Source organism: Leucopleurus acutus (assembly GCF_964270905.1).
Source record: "Leucopleurus acutus genome assembly, chromosome: 15".
Classification (NCBI taxonomy): domain Eukaryota; kingdom Metazoa; phylum Chordata; class Mammalia; order Artiodactyla; family Delphinidae; genus Leucopleurus; species Leucopleurus acutus.
This window is the reverse complement of record NC_139157.1, coordinates 87,669,761-87,697,515: the sequence shown is the minus strand read 5'-3', so window position 1 is coordinate 87,697,515 and position 27,755 is coordinate 87,669,761.

Sequence of the window (27,755 nt, the reverse complement as noted above, 5' to 3'; positions counted from 1 at the left end):
CCAGACACCATGATCTTATATATAGAAAGCTCTAAAAAGTCAACAAAAGAAACAATAACACAAACTATTAGAATTAAAAAGTAAATTCACTAAAGTTCCAGGATACAAAATAAACAAAAAAATAGTTGCTCTTCTATTCACTAGCTATGTACATATAAAAAGAAAATGAGGAAAATAATCCATTTAAAATAGCACCAAAAAGAACAAAATACCTAGGAATAAACTTACATAAGGAGGGCTTCCCTGGTGGCACAGTGGTTGAGAGTCCGCCTGCCAATGCAGGGGACACAGGTTCGTGCCCCAGTCCAGGAAGATCCCACATGCTGTGGAGTGGCTAGGCCTGTGAGCCATGGCCATTGAGCCTGCAAGTCCAGAGCATTGCTCTGTGATGGGAGAGGCCACAACAGTGGGAGGCCCTAAGGAAATAAAAGACATATATACTGACAACTATAAAACACTGATGAAAGAAATTAAACCAGACACAAAAATGGAAGGGCATCAGTATTCATGGATTGGAAGACTTTATATTGTTAAAGGGTCCATATTACCAAAAACAGTCCATAGATTCAATCCCTGTCAAAATCCCGATGGCATTTTTTCAGAAAAAGAATAAACAAGACTTAAATTCACATGGGACTACAAAAGATTACGAACAACCAAATAAATCTTGAGAAAGAACAGAGATGGAAGCATCACACTTCCTGATTTCAAGTAATACTACAAAGACACAGTAATCAAAACAATATGGTACTGGCATAAAGACAGACATGTAGACCAATGGAACAGAATAGACAGCTTAGAATTAAATCCATGCATCTACAGGTCTTTGACAGGGTACACAATAGGGAAAGGATACTGTCTTCAACAAATTTTGCTGGGAAAACTGAATATGTACATGCCAAGGAATAAAACTGGACTCTTGTCTCATACCATAAACAGAAATCAATTCAAAATCGACTAAAGACTTAGACATGAGATCTGAAACTATAAAACTCCTAGAAGAAAACAGAGGGGAAACCTTCATGACATGGCCTTTTCAATGATTTCATGACTATAACACCAAAACTACAGGCAATAAAAGCAAGAATAGATGAGTGGGACTACATCCAACTAAAAAGCTTCTGCATAGCAAAGGAAATAATCAACGGAGTGAAAAGGCATCCTACAAAATGGGAGGAAACATATGCAAACAATATATCTGATAAGGGGTTAATCTTCAAAATATATAAGATACTTCTACAACTCAATCGGAAAAAACTAATAGCCCAATTAAAAATGAACTAAAGGCTTGAATAGGCATTTCTCCAAAGAGAACATTCACATTCACAGGGGCAACAGGTATATGGAAGAATGTTTAAGGTCACTAATCATCAGAAAAACACATATCAAAACCACAATGTGGTATCAACTCACACCTGTTAGAATGGCTCCTGAAACCACATACAAGGCCCTGTGTCCCTGTCCTTTGAAGTAAAAGGCTTTTGCTTTAGTCTCCTAGGTTTCCCCTGAGTCTCAAAATACTGACTCAAGAGTTAGTAATTAGGAAATGTGAAGATGTAAAAACAAAGAACACTCATTGGGTTGGGAAACTGGAAAAATTTAGATTATAAACCAGTCACAGAGCAGATTCACCAAACTCCCAGTTCCATGAAAGACAGAGATAAAAGTCTGACACACATTCCTAAGTTGTTTATATAGGAAGCAGATCCCTGCCAGCTGAACACTGCTGATTGCAAGCGCATAGACTCCAGACTGGCTGAAACCAGAAGATTGGTAATGCTTGAAAATTCATCTTGATGCCAACCAATCTGGGAATTGTGCACAAGCTGATCATGCCCCCTGCAGCTCCCTCCCTCTCACTGCCTTTAAAACTTTTGTCTCCTAACTGGCAATTGGAGATGCTCTTAGGACATTAGTTGGTCACCTTCCCAGGTTGATGACCTCCTGAATAAAGCAACTTTTCCTTCTCCACCAACACTTGTCTCTCAAGTATTGGTCTTTCCAGTGGTGAGCAGCTGAACTTGGGTTTGGTACTGGCCTTTTCTGGATATATCTACATATATATAGATATGTATATTAGATATATGTCTATATAAAATGACACATGTTGATAAGAATGTGGGGAAATTAGAACCCTTGTATACTATTGGTGGGAATGCAAACTGGTACAGCTGCTGTAGAAAACAATATAGAGCAACCCATTTCTGGGTATTTATTCAAAAATATTGAAATAAATCCTTGTACATTTTTGTAATGAGATTAAATAATTAAGGTGAAGTAGATATGATGGTGAGTATAAGCCAGTGCTCTTGAATAAAAGAAACTATGATTAAAGTCATGGAGAACTTTTCAAAACTAGAAACACACACTAATGGAAGAATTAAGAAGAGATCCTAAGAGTATAAGAAAGAATCTGGAGTGGGGGAAGACTGAAAGACAGGCCCTCCCAGATTTCAGACAGTCAGAGTTTTGCAAGAATAGCAAAAAATATATGCAGAGCTGATAAAGAGATGGGTCAGAGCAAAAATTGGAAAAGCAGTCGGTGTAGAAAGAGAATCTGTCTTGTTGAGTAGGAGACAGTTTGTGCTGTACCACAAAGTGAGGCTGAGTCCACAATGGGTTGCTGGCTAAGAAAGTCAGCCTTCATGTGGGAATAAATAAAAGTGGTTCTTATATTTGCAAGGAATGAGAAATAATTCTCATTAAGTTGGTCTGCATCTGATATTTTGTTGACTTGTGGGCAGGTGCCATTGATGTCAGATGAATGAATGAATGACTTACAATAGTGAATTTTAGAATGTTGCAATGAAACCTTGATGTCTTTATTATTTTTCTTATGTTTGTCAGACATGTGCCTATTTAAAGGACTCTGCTTACCATAGAGTGATTCTGTTTTCAAGATTGAATGGACATAAAATGAGGACAGACTAGGGATTAACTTTTTTTTCATCATTTACAGAACACAAGAGGGTTGAATGTTTTCATCTTTCTTGATTTTTTTCACTAATGTGTTCCAATTTATTTTTGACTACATTGTGTCCATCTAACAAGTGTCTTGGAAGAACTCAGAAAGCCTGACAAGCATCCTCTAATGTGTATCATAAACAATTTACTGAAGTGTCATTACCTCTCTAAACTGATAATAAGCTATGACGAGTAACATAAGACAACAAAATATTCTACAGAAAGAGAAACATTGATAATTTAGGTGAATTTTTCATTTATTCTTCAGGAATCTATCACAACTTCTAAAAGAGAATTCCATCTTTGTCTTAGACTATTAATCTAACAATAACTTTTTTGACTAAGATATTTTCATGGCTGATGATTGACAGTATTTTTTGTAAAAGTGTATGTATTTGTAACAAGTTAGTTATTAAATATGCAAATCAATGTTTTGAATGTACATAAAGCAATAATACTTATTTGCTTTACCAAAGTGTTCCTGTTTTCTCAAGGGATTCATTTAAAAATTTTAAAATTATTAAACTCTTCTACTATGTTAAAATTAAAAACTAAAATGTTTGTTTAGATTCTTGAAATCAGTCACTATTATGGACTGAATATTTGCATTCTCCTAAAATTTGTATGTTGAAATCCTAGCCCCCCAATATGTTGGTATTAGGAGGTAGGGGCCTTTGGGAAATGATTAGGCCATGACAGTGGAGTCATAATTAATGGAATTAGTGCCCTTATAGAAAATACTCCAGAGAACTTTCTTGTTCCTTCTGCCAGTGTGAGGACACAGCTAGAAGACATGTGTCTATGAACCAGGAAATAGGCTCTCATCAAATTTCAGTTAACTAGCACTTTGATCTTAGACTTCCCAGCCTTCATAACTGTGAAAAATAAATGTTGTTTAAGCCACCCAGTCTATGGTATTTTGTTATAGCAGCCCAAATGGACTAAGTCAGTCTTTGATTCTTCAAAAATTACAATCCTCTAAAAGAGTACATGCCGTCATATATTCTGTTTTTAATATTAGTAATTGACTTGAATGTGAAAAAAAAAAAGAAAAGTAGCATCTTTCCAGAACACATTTTATGTTGTCAGTTTCTGTAGAAAGAGAAAAAAAATCCTCTAATGGATTAATAATATTTATTTACTTGCATAATTATTTTATTTGCTTTTATATTTAGCAAGGAGAACAGTTGGTAATATTGTAACTTGGTCTGCGTTTATTTGGGATTAAGGTTTGTTGTTCTTAAGCAACTTGGACCCAAAAGCAGGACTCCATGTACTGAAAAGTATAAGTAATTAAAGCACTACCAAGGAAAGTGTTTTCCTACCTCCAGAGAGGGGCATTTACTCTTGGACCATGGAAGTTATCACCATTATGGTCATTAGGGGACACAGAATTTTTCACACTTCAGGCAAAAAATTGAATATGTCTGTTTCATTCTCTCCTCACATACTGAGATCTGTGTGTTTTTGTTAAAGGAAGCGTTAAACCTGTTAGCACATACACATTTGATTAGGAACCTTTATCATGTGGAGGGGCTCTAGCCAGTACAGAAGAACACTACTGGAAACTTGGAGTCAGGAGAATAATTTTAGCTTAGCACTTATTGGCTAGAGGAATCAACTATTGTTATCTTCCTTAGTGTTTTATACTGCAAACCTGTTGTTTTTAATTTTCTGAGTAATGACAACCCACTGAGCTTAAACAGAGGCTCTGAATCAGAACACAATAATTACATGATATTCAGAGGGGCTACATTGCACACAAAGTTAGTTTTCCTTTCTTTTTTTCTGATTTATCATATGATTTCTAAGTATTACATGGATATATTTTATAGTCTGTTTAATAATATAAGTATATATCAAAAACTCACTTGCTCACATACATACAGTTAAAATGACATAATAATATTTAAGAAAAAAAGTAAAAATCAATAAGGGGCTGACATAAAATCTTTCAAATATAGCTTATTTAACAAGGAGGTGAAACCTGCTTAGAGTTGGCTGTTCCTTTTAATTTCAATGTAACTTTAATGGTCCACACACTGAATTCCCTCTAAATTTGATTGCAACAAATGTCTTGTTGCTTTACATCACAGGACACATTTACATTTTTAGTAAGACAATTCTTTAGTAAATTCCAATCTTCTCAAACAAGGTTTTAGGAGAAAAAGTCTGTAGATTATAGTCAAAACTCTACTTTGACACTCTGTCCTCCCCTAGATTATAACCTCTCTCTCTCTCTATTAACTAGCTTCCAGTAAGAGTAATCTAAAATCACTGCTGCTTCTTCTATTCCATTTATTCTTACTCAAAATATATTTTCCCCATTGTATATTCTTTCCTCTTTTGTCATAGATTAATTGTTCATATATGTGTAGGTTTATTACTGGGCTCTTGGTTCTATTCCATTGACTTATGTATCTGCTTTTCTGGCAATAACATACTGTTTTGATTACTAGAGCTTTATAATTTAGTTTGAAATAAGGGCCTGTGATACCTCCAGCTTTATGCTTTTTTAAAATCAGAATTTGACTATTTGGGGTCTTTTGTGGTTCCATATAAATTAAAATTTTTTGTTTCTTATATGTGAGAAATATCCTTGCGATTTTAACAAGGATTGTGCTGAATTTGTAGATTCCTTTATACCTAAAGGTATAAAGGTATAATATGGACATGTTAACAATGTTAATTCTTCCAATCTATAAGCATGAGACATCTGTCTATTTATTTGTGCCCTCAATTTCTTTCAACAATGTCTTACAATTTTCAGTGTACTGGCTAAATTTATTGCTAGGTATTGTATTATTTTTGTTGTGATTGTAAATGGGATTGATTTCTTAATTTATCTTTCTGCTAGCTCATTTTTAACATGTAGAAATGCAACCAACTTTTGTTTATTGATTTTGTACCCTTTGAATTTACTATATTTGTTTATTACTTCTGATAGTTTTTTGGTCAGCTTTCTATATATCAAATCATGTCATGCACAAATAGTGACAATTTTACATCTTCCTTTCCAATTTAAGTGCCTTTATTTCTTTTTCTTGCCTAATTGCTCTGACTAGAACTTGCAATGCTGTATTGAATAAATGTGGTAAGAGTGTACATCTTTGTTTTGTTCCTTATTTTAGGACAGCTTTCAATTTTTCACAGTTGAGAATGTTGTTAGCTGTGATATATTTGGCCTTTATTACCTTAAGGTACTTTTCTTTTATATACATCTTATTGAGACTTTTTATCATAAGTGGGCATTGAATCTTGTTGAATGATTTTTCTGCATTTATTGAGATGATCATATGAGATGATCATTACTAATGTGGTGTATGATATTGACTGCTTTTTTTATGTTGAAACCTGCTTGTATTCCTGGAATAAATACCACTTGATCATAGTGTATGATACTTTTAAAGTATTGTTGTATTTGGTTTGCTAACATTTTGTTGAGGATTTTAGAGCCTACATTCATCAGAGATATTGGCATGTAATTTTCTCTTTTGTGCTTTGTTCTTGTCTGGTTTTGATGTCAGGTGATGTTGACTTCCTAAAATAAGTTAGGAAGCATTCATTCAAGTTTTTGGAAGAGTTTGAGGAAGGTAGATATAAATTCTTTGCATGTTTGGTAGAATTCATCTGTAAAGCTATTAAGTTCTAAAGTTTTATATTTGGGGAAGTTTTTGGTTACTGTTTCAATCACCTTACTAGTAATGGATTCATCCATTTATATTTTCTATTTCTTTATGATTCCATCTTGGAATGTTGTATGATACTAAGAATTTGTCCATTTCTTATAGACTGCCCAATTTGTTGGCATGTAGTTGTTCGTAGTATTCTCTTATAATCCTTTGTATTTCTGTGTATCTGTTGTACTTTCTTCTCTTTCATTTCTGATTTTATTTACAGAGTCTTTTTTTTTCCTAGTGAGTCTAACTAAAGATTTGTCAACTTTTTTTTATCTTTCCAAAGAACAACGTTTTAATTTCATTGATCTTTTCAATGGTCTTTTAAGACTCTATTTCTTTCATATGCACTCTCATCTTTATTTTTCCATTCCTTCTACTGACTTTGGGCTTTGTTCTTTTTCTAGTTCCTTTTAGTAATACTGTTTACTTTAGATATTTCTTATTTCTTGAGATAGGTTTGTATTGATATAAACGTCCCTCCTTGTACTGCTTTTGCTGTATCATATAGATTTTGATATGTTGTATTTTCATTTTCTTTTGTCTTCTGGTAATTTTTGATTCCTTCTTTGATTTTTTTGTTGACCCACAATAGTTTAGTATCATGTTGTTCAGTCTCCCCATGTTTCTGATTTTTTCAGCTTTCTTCTTATAGTTGATTTCTAGTTTCATAACATTGTGATAATAAAAGATGTTTGATATGATTTCAATCTTCTTAATAGCATTGAAATTTGTTTTGTGTCCTATCATGTGGTCTATCCTTGAGAAAGTTCCATGTGCACTTAAGGAAAATGTGTATTCTGCTACATTTGGATGGAATGTTCTGTGCAGATCTATCAAATCCATCTGGTCTAATGTTTCATTTAAGACCACTATTTCCTTGTTGACCTTCTGTCTGGATGATCTATCCATTGATGTAAGTGGAGTGATAAATTCCCCTACTATTATTATCAATTTCTCTCATTAAGTTTGTTAATAATTGCTTCACATATTTTGGTGTTCCTATGTTAGGTGCATATATAATAATAAGTGCTATGTCTTCTTGATCAATTTTCCCCTTTATCATTCTATAGCATTCATCTTTGCCTGTTATGCTTATTGACTTGAGGTCTATTTTTTTTCTGATATGAGTGTGGCTACACCTACTTTCTTTTGGCTGCCATTATCCATCCTTTCATTTTGAGCCTATGTTTGTCTTCAGAGCTGAGGTGAGTCTCCTGAAGGCAGCATACAGTCAGTCTTGCTTTTTAATCTACTGAGCCACTCTGTGTCTTTTGACTGATGAATTCAATCCATTTATATTTAGGGTGATTATTGATAGATGAGGACTTATTACTGCCATTTTATCTTTTGTTTTCTGTTTGCTTTACATCTCCATTGTTTCTTATTACTTGGGCTTCTGTCTGTTGTTTTGGTTTTGTGGTTTTCTATGATGATTTTCTGTTTTCTCTTTTTTTATGTTAATGTCTCTGCTCTAAATTTATGTTTTGTGGTTACCATGGGGTTTGTATAAAACATTGTATAGATAAAATAGTCCTTTTTCTGCTGATAGCATCTTATATTCATTTACCTATACAGGTTCTGTCTATCTTCTCTTTCCCTTTTGTGTTGTTGTTTTCCAAAATTTCCCTTTTTATATTGTAAGTTTGTTACCAAGTTGAAGTAGTTATAGTTATTTTTTCTCTTTTTTGTCATTTAAACTCTATGCTATAATAAAGCGTTTATAAACCTATTCTGATATAGAATTGCAATTTTCTTATTCTTATTGTCTATTTATCACCTTATTCATTGTTTTATGTACTTTTGACTTTTTGTTTTCTGGTAACAGAGCTCCTTTCAACATTTCTTTTAAGGCAGGGCTAGAGTCGATGAGCTCCCTCAGCTTTTGCTTCTCTGGGAAAGCCTTTATTTCTCCTTCATATCTGAAGGACAACCTTGATGGATAGAGTATTCTTGTAAGACAGGTTTTATTTTTCAGTATTTTGAGAATATCATTATGCTCCCTCCTGGCCTGTAATGTTTCTGCTGAGAAATCTGCTGATAACTTAATGAGGGTTCCTTTGTAGGTTATCATCCCTTTTTCCCTGGCTGCTTTTAAAATTCTTTCTTTGCCATATTTACTTTTGACAATTTTAATATAGTCTGTCTTGGGAGAGGTCTTTTTGCATTTCAGTAACTAGGTATTCTCTTAGCTTCATGGACTTGTATATCCAGTTTCTTTCCCAGGTTTAGAAAGTTCTCAGGTGTTATTTGCTTAAATTAACTCTCTGCTCCCTTCCCCCTCTATTCTCCTCTGGGACACCTGTTACCCTAATGCTCTTCCTAAAAGACTCAGATATGTTTCATAGAATTTCCTCATTTTATTTTATACCTTATTCTTTTCACTCTTCTACTTGTATCATTCTAGATTTCTATCTTCAAGCTCACTAATTATTTCTTTCATATGGTCTGCTCTGTTTCTAATGTTTTCTAATGCATTCTTCATCTTGTTTGTCAATTTCTTCAGTTTCAGAATTTCTGTCTGTTTCTTTTATAGAGTTTCAATCTCTTTGGTAAAGGATTCATTTTGTTCATTGATTTTTTTCCTGAGCATACTGAACTGCTTTCTGAGTTGTCTTGTAGCTCATTGCTTTACTTCATGACAAATATTTTGAAATCTCTATCAAATTGCAATATGCAGTGTCACTAAGTTTGGTTTATGGAGAATAGTAATTTTCTTTCTGTGGTACAGTGTTACTGTGGTTCTTCATTGTGCTTGATGATTTGTTCCAAAGATGATGCATTTGAAGCCTCTCTCTACTTGATTCTATTGATTCAATAGGTGAGAAATTAGAGGTCTTTTTTGTTGTTGCAGTAGGCATTGATATAGCATAAGTTTTCAGTTTCTCTCACCTGAGCCGCCTCTGGTCATACTTGAGAGTCAGTAATTTTCACCCTCCATGGCCTCTGCCATAGGTGTATTCCTGTGCCCTTGTTACCACCACTTATGCTTCCAGGGTCATTGGTGCCTTGCTGCTGTCAATGTCACTGTCGTTGCCATCTGGGGTCCAGGATGGTGGGCTCTTCCTCTGTGTCTGGGATTGCCACAGGCTCTACTGTCTCAGTGGGAAGAAAGGTAGGGAATCTGGGCACCTCTGCCATGATCAGTGTTAAATTTGCAGGCTCTGTCACTGTGGGTGGGTGGGTGCTGGAAGTGGAGATGTCTCTGTAGCTGTGGGGATGGGGTCCCTGACCCTGCTGCTGCTGCTCCTCTGTTGCCTGTGGCTGGGGGCCTGGATCACCTGTGCCACCTTCCCTGCTGCTCCTGGATTCTCTGCAGCTGCAGGCTCAGCTGCCATGGCTAGAGGGCCAGGATTGAAGGCACTGCCTCTGCCATTCCCCTGGTCCTGCCTCCTCTGTGTGTTCCAGTCCATGCTCCTTTAGATAGACAGATGTGAGGAATTCTCCAGCATCCTGGTTTTTTGGGCAGAAGCATCTTTGTTGAGTTGTGGATAGTCTACTAGTTGTAGATTGAAGGGGAGAGACAGAGCATCTCACTATACTGTGTTGCTGACATCACTCAAGGCCCATATTTCAAATGAATTATTCTATGTCACAATGTTCTGCTGGTATAGATGATGTCCAGCAGGAATGTAATGATGCAAAGAACTGATGAGGTAGTGATATTTGCAAGCCAGTTGTTAAATATTTGAAAATTATCCCTGCCCAAAGTAACAACTACCAAAATGAACCTGCCATCTGTTCCTGTAAACAAACTTGTGATTTCCACATGAATTCTCTGCTTACATAAGCCAACCTGGTCATTCAAATTCTGAAGTTTTCTATCTTCGTATCTATAATTATTCACAAATACCTTGGCTTCTGCAGTCATCCTCTCACTCTTATTGCACAGCATCATTTCTTGTTTAATTATTCTTATTGACTAACTACAAATTCTTGACCTGTAGTCTAAACCTTTTCAATCCTATACTTTTGTTGCTACCTGAGTGAAAACTACATGTCACTCCTTGTTCAAACTTCTTAAATGGTTCCTCCAGGCACCAGCCTATAAATATACACTTTTTTGTATTTCATTCAGGATCCATTGTGCTCAGACTGCGTGATGAATTTTCCAACAACAAGCCTTCCTCCTGCTCAATTCACATTAAAATCCATGTCTCCCCAGTAATAAATTACTTCTACTCCCACTCTTCCTTTCCTAGGCCTTCCCATTACTAAGCCTGTGTGTGTGTGATGTTTTGTCTGCCTGCAATGACAGTCTATGTATTATGTATCTGATCATCCCTCAGATCTCTACCTAACTACAAACTCCCTTATTCCCCTAAGGAGATCAGAAGGCTTCCTTTTCTGTTTTTCTATATTGGCTCCATATTTTGTTTGTATTTCAATTAGAGTAAATACCTATCTGTATTAGAGATACTTGTGTATCTCCTTGAGTCTTAAGAACCTGCTTTTAATTAATGTATGCTCACAAAAATTAAATTCTATATGAAAACTCATCTTTTATTTGGGAAATATATAATAGTTATGAAATGAGAACAATCCAAATATAAATGACTAAAGATAGATTTACGTAAATTCTTAGAATCTTTTAATCCATTTTTGAACTATTCATTCAAAAGATGTTTATTGAGAACTTACTATGTAACAGAAACTATCCTTGCCTTGGAGGGATAGAAAGGTAAACAAAACAGATATTTTCTAATCTTATTGAGCTTATAGGCTGGTTTATCTAGGAAAAAGTCAATAAAGTGTATTAATATAATAGAAAAAGGCCCATAAGTCTGTTTAATGATAAATAAATATACTGTTAATGGAGTAAAGCTGAATCTAAAGTAAATTCCATATGCTTACAGTTATGTAATTTCCTTATTTTGTTCAAGGCATATGTGTCACATCAACTATGCAGGAGACTTTTGTCCTTTATGTATATTTGTTGTGATTTTTTTTAAGTTTACTTATAATGGAATCATAATAGTTATCAAATAGTGAGTAGATTTATACCCAATTCATATTACTTGTGAGAATTTTAAATAATAGCATTTTATATTTCCAAAAATATAAAAATAGTATGTTTAAATATGTAGAGTACAATGATAAATACAGTAGGAGAAAATATCCATAAATGGTACACTTATGGTACATTAAGCTATTGGTACACTTAACAAGCAATGTCAAATTTTTGAAGTAATGGCCTATAATAACAAAGTGGAACCATATAATCAATACCATTTAAGTCAGCATGCAAGCTCTCACCCTAAAATACAGGTTAATAATGATAACAATGAGCTAATTACCTAAATGGAGATTTAGCGAGTAGGATGGCATAAGTACAGAACTCAGTAGAGAGTGTTCTTATACTTGGGAACCCTTTGTGAAACAGAGACTGGGGGATGGAGTTCCAGTTCCATTTCTTGAATCATATTTTATGTGTGGATATATGAGCCAACTCCTCATATATCCAGGGAAATCACAAGCATAGGGGTGAAGAAAAGCACACACACTTAATTTTACCATGAAATATAATGTATGTATATAGCCATAAGATGGGAAAGCAGCTTGACACTGGAGTAATTCTAAGTAATGAGAACAATACACTTTTAGTACACTTTGGCAGAATGGATGACGATATATATGTTAGTAGAATGCAAAAAAAGTTTTTTTGAAACCATGTAGATAATCCCACTAACGAGGAAATTTCTAAAGTTTTCCCACTTTTCCTTTTCATACAATAACATAAGGAATATATTTTACGTCATCAACAGAAATACCTGGTTTGCTTCATGAAGATCTGGAAGTCCACCAATAAAGACAGCCCCTGATTCTGGCAGTGCTTTTCCTGGTACATAACCAATAGATTCGCTTGCTTTTATAGTCTTCCCTAGAATAGTCAGTTCAGTTTTACATGGATCCAATTCTTGCCTGCAACCATTTAGATAAGAAATTTATGGTTTTAGCATGTGTTGTAAAAACATCTGTTTGACCAATTAGTTACGCTATTAACAAAAGAAGAAAGACTTAAGTACATAGATTATCTCACCATAAAACCAACAAAGCCAGAAGTAGATTAATCTATTCTAAATTAGAAATCCTCAATGATTTTAGCACATAAATATAAAGTTAAACTTTAATAAAACAACAAACTGTAGCAATCACCTAATGAAATAAACAAATCCTGATAATAAACAGATGTTTCTCAAAAATAACTAAAACAATGTTAGAGCATAATATTCTACTTCAGTTTTTTACATTGTTAATTTTCTCTGTGAATGAAAATTATTGAAAGGGATCAGGTTTAGATATGGTTATCTGGTGTACTATATATCTTTAGGTTGAAAATAGTAATACAGCAGTGAGTAATTAGTTGTGGAAATATAAACCATAGCAAGAAGTATAGCAAGTAAAATTTTAAAAAATAATTTAACTAAATATAACTTAATTAGGAGATTTCCAGCAATAATTTTTATGTGCCCATTTTTTAGAAAGATGAGAAAAAATGCTTCAACTTGTAGATATACATGTCTCACTCACTCTAGCCATCTGTTTAACTAATCATCTAATCCAGGTATTAGAAGCAGTGGCCCATCGGCCAAATCTTGCCTGCCATCTCTTTATAAATAAAGTTTAATTGGAACAGAACCACACGTTTCTTTACATATAATCTAAGGCTGCTTTCATGGCAGAGTTGATAGTTGCAACAAAGGCTCTGAGACATGAAGACCCAAAAATATTTGTTATCTAACACTATAGAAAAATTTGGTAAATCCACTGTATAGTCAATTTATTTGTTTACCTACCCAGCAAGTAACCTTAGTTATAATCCTTTTCGAGATACTCATATTGTAAGACACCCATGTAACATTCACCTATGTCATCCTATATTATGAATATGTGACATTCTGCCTCTTCTTTTATCTATCTTTATTAAAGTAAAGTGATTTACAACATCATATAAGTTTCAGGTGTACAAAACAGCGACTCAATATTTTTATACATTATACTCCATTTAAAGTCATGACAAAATAATGGTTATATTTCCCTGTGCTGTACGGTACTCTACTGTAGCCTATCCATTTAATATATAGTCATTTGTACCTCTCAATCCCCTACCCCCATCCTTCCTCTCCCCACCATGGTCCTCCTCACTGGTAACCACCAGTCTGTTCTCTGTACTGATAAGTCTGTTTCTGTTTTGCTATATTCATTTGTTTTATGTTTTAGATTTCACATGTAAGTGATAACATAGAGTATTTGTGTCTCTCTGATTGACTTATTTCATGTCTCTCTCTGATTAACTTATTTCAGTAAGCATGAAACCTTCTAGGACTATCCATGTTGTTAAGAAATGGCAGAGTTTCATTTCTTAAAATTGGGATTTAGTTGATTTACAATATTATATTAGTTTCAAGTGTACCACATAGTGATTCAAATTTTTTTAGGTTATAATCCATTTACAGTTATAAATTATGGAAGCAGCCTAAGTATCCATCAACAGATGAATGAATAAAGAAGATGTGGTATTTGTATATTTACAAAAAGTTTTTAAGTTGAATTATGCATGATGCAACGGGTAAAGGGTAAATCTCTATGAACTACCATATTGTGATCATACTCAAGTAAGCCCTACCTAGGTCAAGAGGTAGAAACTTACTCTTAAGAATCCCCACTCCAACTCCGGTACACTTTATCACACACCCTCCAACTTCATTCAACATTATGCTTTCCATATTCACCTTTGGCATTGAATTTAATAGCAGTTTGTTCTTTTTCAACATATTTTATATTGATATTTTACAAATTACTTATTTCAGTGTTGGTGTACATTTTGGTGCTATCATGAATATTGATGATATAAACATGCTTGTGTATATTGTTTGGTGTAATATATATGCATTTCTGTTGAGGATTTAACAAAAATCACTTAGAGTTCTCCATATTTGGGATATATACATATATGCTCTGTTTGTGTTGCAAACATTTTATTTTTCTTTTCAGTGTCTCACATTTTTACTTTCTTAATAGTGTCTTTTAATGATCAAAAGCTCTTAATTTTAATGTATGACAATAGATCAAACTTTTATATAATGATTCATATTTTGTTGTTGTTCCTTTTCTATGTCATTTTTGAAAATATTATTTTACTACTGATGCTTAGCTCCACAATCCACTAGGGATTGGTTTTTTATATAGTCTCAGGTATGTATCAATCATAAATCATGTTCACATATATATGAGTCTGTTTCTAGACTCTCTATTCTGTTCCACTGGTCAATTTTTCTATCTTTGTGTAAATATATCACTGTCTTAAAACTTACTCTAAAAATATAGTATTTAATACCCAGTAGAGTACGTAAGTACTCCTACTTGTTTTTTCCTCCCCTATATTGTTTATAACAATAGGTGTTTGTGTGTGTCTGTGTGTTCCTGGGATCTCTATTTTATTGGTTGAAATTTCTAACCCTGTACCAATACCACACTGTGAAATACTAATATTATATATATATATATATATATATATATATATATGGAGAGAGAGAGAGAGAGAGAGAGAGAGCATCCTTCAAATTTCCTCTCTAGTACTGCTCTTGAAAAATGTTGGTTTCAAGATTATGCTGTCCTTATATTCTTTCAGAAAGTTTATGTAATATTCTTTCACATATGACAGATTTTACTAGTACAGCCACCTGGGCTTGGAGAGTTTTTTTGAGGTAAGTATTAAATATGGATTTAATAAATGTAGCTATCTATGTATTATGTCCAATTTGTTAAGTTGTGTCTTTTTCTCGGATTTTTAAATTTAATTTATATTTTGAAAATAATTAGCATAAAATATTTCATAATTTCCTTTTATATTTTTATTGGTGTCAGAACTCTAATGACAGCTCTCTTTCTTGTGATGTTGGATATTTTTGTCTTTTCCTATTTTATTTGCTTTGTAGATCAGTATTGGTAGGGAGTAGTAAATTTCAAGGAATTCTTTTGGTATTGTTGATGGTGGCCAGTCTCTGTTTTCCACTTTGTTGACTTCTGCTCTTATCTTAAGATGTTCTTCCTTTAACTTTCCTTTGAGCTTAATTTACTCTTCTGTTTCTAGGGGTCTTAATCTAATATATGCTCTTAAGATTATAAATTTTCCCTTTTAAGAATAGATTTAGTTATATTCAACACATTCTTTTTTTCATTATCATCTGTTCAAAATGTTTTCTAATTTATCTTGTGATGTTTTTCTTTGGTTCAAGAATTATTCAAAATTGTACTTCAAGTTTACAAATGTACAGGGATTTTCTCATTTTTTTACATTATAAAATTTTATCAAATTTTAAATTTTATTTAAATCAAGCTTGTTGAATATTCTCTATTTGCTTTTCAATCTTTGAAGTGTATTGACTTAGACTGCATAGCTCAGGATGTGGTCGATTTTAGTAAAGATTTCATGGTCCTGGAAAGTCTGTAGTTAATTGCAGAGTTCCATATATGTGAATATGGTCAGGTTTTATACAACACACAAACATACACACATTTAGCTTGTTTTGTAGAGAATATAGAATAAAAACAATGAAATAATTGAATTAGGCCTATGATGCATGTATTGTTTTTCCTAAAAAAAATATTTACAGATTTTTTTTTGCACCCTTCTGTTTATACCATGATATAAAGTTAATAGCATAAGACCTGGTGTAGCCAGGCAGCCAATTTAAGGCTTTGATAAAGTTTTGAATTAAAAAAAGAAAAAATCAATAATATTCTCTATATTAAGAACATGGGAGAAAAATGTGTTGAACATTTTTAGAATCCACTTGATATTCTTGCATTCTGTATCTAGAAGCAAACAAGAAGCTTTCTGTGTTAATTATTTCTTACAATTAAACTGTTAAAAATATCTTTGGGAGGATATAGCTTCCAGGAATTTATTCATTAAATGATAAAAATAAAAAGCACAGCTACTTTTATTCCAATCAATCTCTAAATTTTAATGTTTGGAAAAATAACTTGTACTGTTTCATGATATTAGAATAGCAATAATAATTATTCACTAATATTTCGTTAATGAACTCATTTCCCATATTTCATGAAGCAAATGATACCCATTAAGATTTCAAATATATTTATTTGCCCTTTAATTGTAATAACTGAAAGAGTAACTATAAAATAATATATATAAACTCACTTTTTTTCCTGACTACAGAGCAACATAAGTTCATTATAAAAAATTAGAAAAAAAAAGAAATTTATCCAACGTAATTGTTAAAGACAAGAAAACAGGCCCAAAGTGGAGTCACTAATGTGAAGCCCTCATGTCACCAAACCAAGTCTTAATTAACTTAATATGAGGTTCCCAGAAATGGAATCTTTAACCAGTCAATGAGGAACTGACCAGCATTAGTTACGTAATCTACCTGATAAGACCCTGCCATCCCTGTAAAGAAAGTAGTCTTACAATAACCAATCTACTATTTTTCCTTGTATGACTTCCTTGTTTCTGCTCTCTCTGCCTATAAAATCTGTTGCCTTGTGTAGCTCTTTGGATCTCCTTTCTAGCTGTTAGGTTGAATGCTACATGATCCATGAATCACTGAATAAAGCCAGTAAGATCTTTAAAATTTACTCAGTTGAATTTTGTTTTTAAACAGTCAACTAAAGTCATCACTTGGAATCTTTGTCACTTGGTTTTTGCAATATCAATAAAATATAGATCAATAGCTATACATTTTCATTAAGATTTTTTTTCAATTCTCCTTAATGATTATATAACCTATTGCTGGATATTTAGTTTCTAAGATTCAGAAATAATAAATGATTTTGTGATTTGTGAAAAATCATCTAACCCTTAATTAATAATTTTCATAGAAGTGTTCTTAAAAGTGAATTATTGAAGCAAATCATTGGCAATTTTAAGGGTTTATTATCAAATTGCCAAGTTACAATCTAGAAACTGTCCCAATCAACATTGTTAGAGTACCAAAGATTTTGTTTAGTTCTATATTTATATTCATATGATAATATCTATCAGTATTTTCAACATATTCTCTGCATGAAAATTCTTCCTGTTCAATAAATATTTGCTTATACTTATGGACAGATTTGAAAGTTACCAGCACTTCACAGTAATAATTTACGTGTAAAGCATATGCTTCTTCACTTTGCATTGTATAGTTTTTCAGTGTGATATTTGAAACCAGTTATACTGCTTTAATTATTGTAGTGGCACAATTTATTTTAATGTTTAGTATGCCCAGTATTGTCTCTCATAACTCTTTTTCACAGATTTTCTTGATGTATTGAAATGTTTATCATTTATAATCTATTTTTTATTCCAAAAATTGTCAGTGGCATTTTTATGAAGAAATAAAAGTTATTCTATATTCTAAAATTTAAAGGGATATACATATATGTATATGTATACCCACATGTACATACATGTGCACACACATATCTGCATATATGTATCTAAAATACATATGTATGTGTATATATAAAATACATTTATAGTATTTATATTACAAATTAGAATATTTTATCCTAATGGGAAGAAACATGTCTACCTGCTTTCCTTCATTTAACCATTTGTGTTTAATTCATATTCAACTGTGACCTCCATCCTTGCAGAACTGACTACTTAGAGAAGAATAATGAGAAAATGTGACATATATATTAATTTCATACACAATTGTACTAAGTTGTGTAGTGCAGACTACAATGAAATGTAAACTAAAGTTAGAAATACTCCAGAGTTGATCTCTAGGTGATTAAGATGATTACAATAAGAAAAGGGAAGAATAGTAGATGCTACAGATGAGAGATTTTGAGTGCGGGTGAAAGCTAGAAGAGAAATAAAGTGGAGTTTTAAAGACCTTTTTTTTTTAAGTTGGTTAGGAGTCTGAATTTTATTTAAATACAACATATACAACGAAAAATGTAAATAACAGTAAGTGCTTCCAAATTAAAGACTTTTTTTCTTATAGTTAAGAATGCGAGTTCAGTTCAATACCAGATTTTTAAGCTTGTCTACTTTGAAATGTGGAACACGTTATATTCAGTACAGAGGTTGGTAGCTCAGTCTCTACAGAATGTAAACATCATGAAGAGAGCTTTTTCTTACATTATTACTGCATCCTAACATCTAGAACAGGACCTTGTATGTGGCGAACACTGCAGTATGTGTTGAATATTGAGTTTTCCAGGACACTGTCTGAAATATATTATGTGCCTAATGACTGACAGCATTTTTATTTTGAAGAGAGCATGTGCTCTAGTTTTTCCAATTCAAGAATTTGTTAGAAAATATTTCATAAAATACTGAAAATTTAAAAAAGGAAAAGCACAATGACCTCCATTGAACCCAAAAGGAGCAATTTTTCTTTTATTACAATTTAAAACCTTCATTTTATTATAGAATTTACTCCAAAGTTGAAAATGTAATGTATAAACTCTTTCAGAGTTTGTCTTCTTTCTTACTATAATACTATGAATATGATGTAACCATTTATGTATGTTAATGTTATTCTGAACTATTAATTTTAATGAATGTATAATAATTGTTCATACTTTAATTTATTTCTAAAATATCCAACCATTCAGTATTTGGGTGTCTTTTGTTCCATTTTTTTTACCCTTCTATAAAACTACAATATATGTCTGTTCTGTAAATTTTAATACACATATTTTATATCCTTAAGAAAAATTCTAGCATTTGATTTGCAATATATAAGCTTCTTAATATTTACATTGTATATTCCTAAGTTTTCTTCTGAAATTTTTCTCAATTTACTACCTGTGATGGTTAATTTTATGTGACAACTTAGCTAGGCTACAGTCCCCTGTTTTTCAATCAAACACTAAACTAGGTGTTGCTGTGAAGACATTTTGTTATGTTGTCCCCACCTATCATCAGTTGACTTTAAGTAAAGGAGATGACCTTCCATAATGTGAATGGACCTCATCTAATCAACTGAAAGTCTTTGAGAGCAAAACTGATGTTTCCCTGAAGAAGAATAAATTTCATGTGTGAACTGTGGTTTTGACTCCTGCCCAAAGTTTCCAGCATGCAGGCCTGCCCTTCAGATGTTGTACTTATCCAGCCAGACCCCACAATCCATAAGCCAATTCCTTGAAATAATTATCCTAATATATATCTTCTGCTGGGTCTGTTTCTCTGGGAAAGCCCTGACTGATACAGATACTAGTACCTAGAGTATGGAGAGTCCTGGGATGATTGTTTGCCCCAATGTACAGGAAGAGCTTTCCTATTATCTTATAATCACATCAGTGAAGCAGGATTAATGTTAATTGAGTATGGAATGTGATTCTCAGTTGGAGCTAGACCTTATAATAGTTTTTGTCAGAATCTCAAGACATGTCCTTCTTAATTAACATTAGCCACATGGAATTTAATCCCTTAAGGAGTTTTTTTTTTTTTTTGCATGAATAGCAGTGGGTCAGGTGACGAGCCTTTGACTATCAACTCCAATCTATAGACTGACCATGACCTTTCATCTGAACAGAAGAACTGAAGTTCATATATCATGGTGAGAAATTAATTATTTGTGAGCATATCACATTTGATGTTTTTCCTTGAAATTTATTATGATTTTTATTATTTTAATACAATTTCTATTCATTGTCACACAAGGTAGACTGATTCACCATCAAGAACACTATTGTCTATATACTAATACTGCAGACTTTAAATAAGCATGGGACATTTTCATACTTAAAATTCTGCTTTTGTTATTCTTGTTTTCAAAGCTATTATCATTTCTGAAATAAATTACCCACTGTAAATGAATACCAGGATGGCATATCATCTTTTCTCATACATATATTCCAGTAGCTGAAGGAAGATGAAAGGTAAGTATGTTCCCCTCATCATAACAATGTAGACCATCAGATTTTCTTTGCCAAAAATGCAACTCTAATATTTCATCTAACAGGATTGTTATTTTCTTCAAGAGACACACTTTTAACGGCAATCATATCTTTCATTAGAGTAGAGGCAATGCTGTTCTGATTGTGCCCGATTGAGTCTAACAGGAATTGACAGGATGCAGGAAAACAGTCTTACAACATTATTGTTTAGGATTTGCTGATGATACAGTTTGTCCAGCACACTGTGCAGTGTAAAATTTTTCCATCAAGACTTCTTAACGCTTTCTCTAAAATCAGCACAAAAGGTGCTTTAAAGGTCAAATGAATAGAACAGATTGTTTTCATAATTACAAACATATATAGAACTCTCTTGAGGACTCCTGTTGTTTGAACTACTTTTAATTGTTCTTCTCCCAAATTTGTAGTGATTTATATTTGTCCTCTGTAGTCACATAAGTAATCACTACAACTCTCCAGTAATTAGAACCTGAAAGAAAAGTTTAGTATGCCATAAATTCTATTATGTTTAGGTACTCATGATAGATGCCAGGAAAGGTAAGGTACCCATGATGAACATAGTGGTGATGTGGGTTACCCACTGTTTTCCTATTTGCATGGCTACCGCTCATCCTACAGCAACAAGTTCTCAGCTGTCACGTGTGTTAGCAAATTGGAGGGAATACATGGAATAGGCCAACCTTGTAAATAAACAATCAAAAAGACAGAAGATAACAAAATTCCTTCATGTTGGATATCAACTCTCAATCTGATTATTCTGAGATTGTAAAAGTCATGATTTAACAATTACTCTGACTTCCAGCTTATGTTAAATTTGTTTTTAATTGACAGTGATAAACCTTCCCATAAATTCTGAACATGTGTTCTTTGTTAATTGTCTACCATATTTATATTAAAAACAACATTAATTTGTTTAATTAGCCATAAAAATATAAAGAAGTTACCATAAAATCAAAATAGCAAAATTTTGTATTTAAAAAAAGTAAACTGAGTTAAACTACCAGATTTAACACTTTGACTGGCAGATCATTGCCAAAAGAACTAAGTAGAAAACCCCCATTTGCAATTCTTGTACCCACTCCCTCCAATTTAGGCTCTTACTTACTAACTGTATCTCTGGCAGCTCCACAAGAGGAATTTTCTGCTACAATTAGATCAGTCTCCTCCCTGCCCCACCTACCAAGGTTTCTCTTCTATCCACTTAAACACTACTCATAATTAGGAGTTTACTTCAGTTTCATTTATTACTTAAGATGTTATGAATATTTGCAGTCTTAATGATTTCTTTACCATTTAGTACCACCATAGTGTGTCATTTATTTTGCATTCAATTATGTACTGTTGTCTCTTGTTATGTGATTGCTTGATATTTTTATATTTCATGTCTCCAGTGAAAAAATTATCTCTTAATTGGCAGAGTTTTGATTTGTCCATCTTTGATTTATTAATAAAACTTAGGCATTGTCTTACCGACCTTAGAAAAAAATCAATTCTGCATTTGAGTTTATACATCAGCTGTGTTCCTAGAAATACACCAACTCTTCTCTCCTACACTGAGTGTGATTCTAAGGCAGAGGCTTGTGGTTGACAGGGAGCCCATAAGCTGCCCAGGGCTTGGCTTCCTCCTCTTCTGGGACCATGGGTTGGCTCCAGCTTCCACGTTAGGACAGGATTACACTTCTGCCCATGGGCCTTTCTACTGATAAAGTAACTGTTTGCATTCAGTGAGCCAGAGTCAGATTGTCTAACAATTATGGGCAGCTCCACAAAGAGAAGCTAAAAGCTTTGCATTTCATATTGAAAATACCCATGAAATTGAGTTGTTTTCTGGCTAATTCTAAACTAAGTATTATTCTAGTTGATCTTTTCTTTCAGCATGCATACTCTTAAGAAGCATGAGAAGAGATATTTTTTCCCTATGTTCTTCTGTGGAAAACATTTTTTTCTACATATGTCGTGATTCTTCTGAAAGACTGTTCCCAGCTAAAACTTCAGACCTTTCTACTGGAGAGATGGTTTTCTAAATATATTTTTTGAATTTGTGATTGAGATTAAATATCAGTGATATAGTTAATATCCCACATTAACAATTGTGGTTCCAATTAAATTATATTTAGGACCTGTGAAACAATACTCAATATTAAAATAATTGACATTAGATTATTAAATAATAAGATCACTCATTAAGTTTAATCAAGAACAGTATATTCAATTATTATCTTTATATATGAGCAATTAAGCTACTGCTAGCAAGATTTCCTTGAGATGAAATATCTACTATATTATTTTTTTTAATTGAAGTATAGTTGGCTTTTGCACCTCTTTTTCTGTGGGAAGAACATGGCAGATTGGCTCAATAGCTGCCCAGCTTTTTGCAGTGTGCTGATTGCATGAATGGCAAAAGACATTGTTGTTTTGATAGATCCCTTACCCAGTGAAGAATCTACAACTCTTTTTCAGATGGCAGAGTAGAAGGACGTGAGCTTATCCATTCTTACAAAAACATCAAAATCACAGCTAACTGCTGAACAGCCATCAGCAAATAACAAATGCTGGAACCTACCAAAAAAGATACCCTATATCCAAAGACAAAGGAGAAGCTACAACAAGATGGTAGGAGGGGCACAATCACAATAAAATCAAATCCCATATCTGTCAGGTGGGTGACCCACAAACTGGAAAATAGTTATACCACAGAAGTTCTCCCACAGGAGTAAAAGTCCTGAGCCCCACGTCAGGCTTCCCAGCCTAGGAGTCTGGCAATGGGAAGAGAATATGGCTTTGAAGCCCAGTAGCATTTGATTGCAGGGATTTCACAGGACTGGGGGAAACAAAAACTCCACACTTGGAGGGCACACACAAGGTCTAGTACACACAAAGACAGCGACCTCAAAAGAGACTGAACTAGACCTACCTGCTAGTATTAGAGGGTCTCCTGTGGAGTTGGGGGAGGCTGTGGCCCACTGTGGGGATAAAGATGCTGGCAGAAGCAGTGCTGGTGAGTACTCATTGGCATGAGCCCTCCAGGAGGGTGCCATTTCCCTTCCAACACCGAGCTCCACCCAACAGCTGGTGGGCTCCAGTACTGGGACGCCTCATGTCAAACAACCAACAAGGCAGGAACACAGCCTCACACACCAACAGACAGGCTGCTTAAATTCTTCCTGTAAACTGCCCTGCCCACCAGAGGTACAAGACCCAACTCTAGCAACCAGTGTGCAGGAATAAAACCATCCCACCAGGAAACCTGTACAAGCCTCTTAGACAGCCTCATCTACCAGGGGGAAGACAGCAGATGCAAGAAGAACTACAATCCTGCAGCTTGTGGAAAAGAAACTGCAATCACAGAAAGTTAGACAAAATGAGATGGCAGAGGAATATGTCCCAGATGAAGGAACAAGATAAAAACCCAGAAGAACAGCTAAGTGAAGTGGAGATAGGCAATCTACTGGAAAACAAATTCAGAATAATGATAGTGAAGATGATCCAAGATCTTGGAAAAAGAATAAGGCACAGATTGAAAAGATACAAGAAATGTTTAACAAAGACCTAGAAGAACTAAAGGACAAACAAATGGAGATGAACAATGCAATATCAGAAATAAAAATACACTAGAAGGAATCAATAGCAGAAGAACAGATATGTGAGCTGAAAGAATGTTGGAAATCACTGCCATGGAACAGAATAAGGAAAAAAGAATGAAAAGAAATGAAGACAGTCAAAGAGACTTCTGGGACAACATTAAATGTATCAACATTCACATTATAGGGGTTTCAGAAGGAGAAGAGAGAGAGAAATGACCTGAGAAAATATTTGAAGGGATAATAGCTGAAAACTTCCTGAACATGGGAAAGGAAGCATTCACCCAAGTCCAGGAAGCACAGAGAGTCCTAGGCAGGATAAATCCAAGGAGGAACACACTGAGAAACATAGTAAAGAAGATGACAAAATTTAAAGGCAAAGAAAACAATTAAAAGCAACAAGGGAAAAGCAACAGATAATATACAAGGGAACTCCTTTAAGGTTATCAGCTGATTTCTCAGCAGAAATTCTACAGGCCAGAAGGAAGTGGCACAATATATTTAAAGTTATGAAAGGGATGAACATGCAACCAAGAAAACTCTACCCAGCAAGACTCTCATTCAGATTCAATGGAGAAATCAAAAGCTTTACAGACAAGCAAAAGCTAAGAGAATTCAGCCCCACCAGACCAGCTTTGCAACAAATGATAAAGTAACTTCTCTAAGCAGAAAAGTAAAGGCCAATACTAGAAACAAGAAAATTAAGAATGGAAAAGCTCACCTGTAAAGGAAAACATAAAGTAAAATTAGGAAATCATCCACACACAAATATGATATCAAAACCAGCAATTGTTAAGAGAGCACAAATGCAGGATATTAGAAGTCCATTTGAAATTAAAAGACCAGCGATGTAAAATAATCTTATCTATATATATACCGCCGTATGAAAACCTCATGGTAACTGCAACCTGAAAATCTACAACAGATACACACACAAAAAAGAAAAAAGGAATCCAAACACAACACTAAATTTAGTCATCAAATCACAAGAGAAGAGAACAAAAGAGAAAGGGAAGAAAAAAACCTACAGAAACAAATCCAAAACAATTTAGAAAATGGCAATAGGAACATACATTTTGATAATTACCTTAAATGGAAATGGATTAAATGCTCCAACCAAAACATATAGACTGACTGAGTTGATCCAAAAACAAGACTCATATATATGCTGTCTACAAGAGACCCATTTCTGAGCTAGGGAAACATACAGACTGAAAGTGAGGGGATGGAAAAAGATATTCCATGCTAATGAAAATCAAAAGGAAACTGGAGTAGCAATACTCATATCAGACAAAATAGAGTTTAAAATAAAGACTGTTACAAGAGACAAAGAGTGACACTACATAATGATCAAGGGATCAATGAAAGAAGATATAACAACTGTAAATACATATGCACCCAACAAAGGATCACCCCAATATATAAGGCAAATACTAAGAGCTATAAAAGAAGAAATAGACAGTAACACAATAATTCTGAAACTCTTCCAAAAAAAATTGCAGAGTGTTTCCCTGGTGGCGTAGTGGTTGAAAGTCCACCTGCTGATGCAGGGGATGTGGGTTTGTGCCCCAGTCTGGGAAGATCCCACATGCTGCAGAGTGGCTGCGCCCATGAGCCATGGCCACTGAGCCTGCATGTCCGGAGCCTGTGCTCCACAACGGGAGAGGCCACAACAGTGAGAGGCCCGTGTACCACAAAAAAAAAAAATAAATAATAATAATAATAAAAGTAAATAAATAAATAATAAAATTGCAGAGGAAACAATACTCCCAAACACATTTTATGAGGCCATCATCACCCTCATACTGAAACCAGACAAAGATACCACAAAAAAAGAAAATTACAAGCCAATATCACCAATGAACATAGACGCAAAAATCCTCAACAAAATACTAGCAATCCAAATCTAACAATACATTTAAAGGGTCATACACCATGATCAAGTGGAATTTACCCCAGGGATGTAAGTAGTTTTCAATATGCACAAATCAATCAGTGTGATATACCACATCAACAAATTGAAGAATAAAAAGCTCATGAAAATCTCAACAGATACAGAAGATTTTGATAAAATTCAACATCAATTTATGATAAAAACTCTCCTGAAACTGAGCATAGAGAGAACATACCTCAACGTAATACAGGCCATTTATGAAAAACCTACAGCTAACATCATAGTCAATAGTGAAAAGCTGAAAACATTTCCTCTACGTTCAGGAACAAGACAAGGATGTCCACTCTCACCACTTTTAGCTAACATAGTTTTTGGAGTCCTAGCCATGACAAGCAAAGAAGAAAAAGAGATAAAAGGAATCCAAGTTGGAAAAGAAGAAATAAAACTGTCACTGTTTGCAGATGTCATGATAGTATACATAGAAAATCCTAAAGATACTGCTAGAAAACTACTAGAGCTCATCAATGAATTCGGTAAATTTGCAGGATACAAAATTAATACACAGAAATCTGTTGTATTTCTATACATTAAAAATGAAAGGTCAGAAAGATAAATTAAAGAAACAATCTCATTTACCATCACATCTGAAAGAATAAATTAGCTAGGAATAAACATACCTAAGGAGACAAAAGACCTGCACTCCAAAAACTATAAGATGTTGATGAAAGAAATTGAAGATGACACAAACAGATGGAAAGAGATACCATGTTCTAGGATTGGAAAAATCAATATTGTGAAAATGACTATACTACCCAAGGCAATCTACAGATTCAATGCAATCCCTATAAAATTACCAAGGGTGTTTTTCAAAGAATTAGAAAAAAAAATTAAATTTGTATGGAAACACAAAAAATCCCAAATAGCCAAAGCAATCTTGAGAAAGAAAAACAAAGCCAGTGAAATCAGCTTCCCTGACTTCAGACTATACTACAAAGCTACAGTCATCAAAACAGTATGGTATGGGCACAAAACCAGAAATACAGATCAATAGAACAGGACAGAAAGTCCAGAGATAAACCCACGCACATATGGTCACCTTACCTTTGATAAAGGAGGGAAGAATATACAATGGAGAAAAGACAGCCTCTTCAGTAAGTGGTGCTGGGAAAACTAGACAGCTACATGTAAAAGAATGAAGTTGGACACTCTCTAACACCACACACAAACATAAACTCAAAATGGATTAAAGATCTAAATGTAAGTGTGTACACTGTAAAATTCTTAGAGGAAAATATAGGCAGAACACTCTTTGACATAAATCACAGCAAGATCTTTTTTGACCTACCTCCTAGAGTAATGAAAATAAACACAAAAATAAACAAATGGGACCTAAATAAACTTAAAACCTTTTTCACAGCAAAGGAAACCATAATCAAAACAAAAAGACAGCCCTAAGAATGGGAGAAAATATTTGCAAGTGAAGCAACTGACAAGGGATTAATCTCCAAAATATAAAAACAGCTCATGCAGCTCAATATCAAAAAAACAAACAACTCAATCCAAAAGTGGGCAGAAGACCTAAATAGACATTTCTCCAAAGAAGACATACAGATGGCCAAAAAACACATGAAAAGATGCTCAACATTGCTAATTATTAGAGAACTGCAGATCAAAACTACAATGAGATATCACCTCACACCAGTCAGAATGGTCATTATCACAAAGTATAGAAACAATAAACACTGGAGAGGGTGT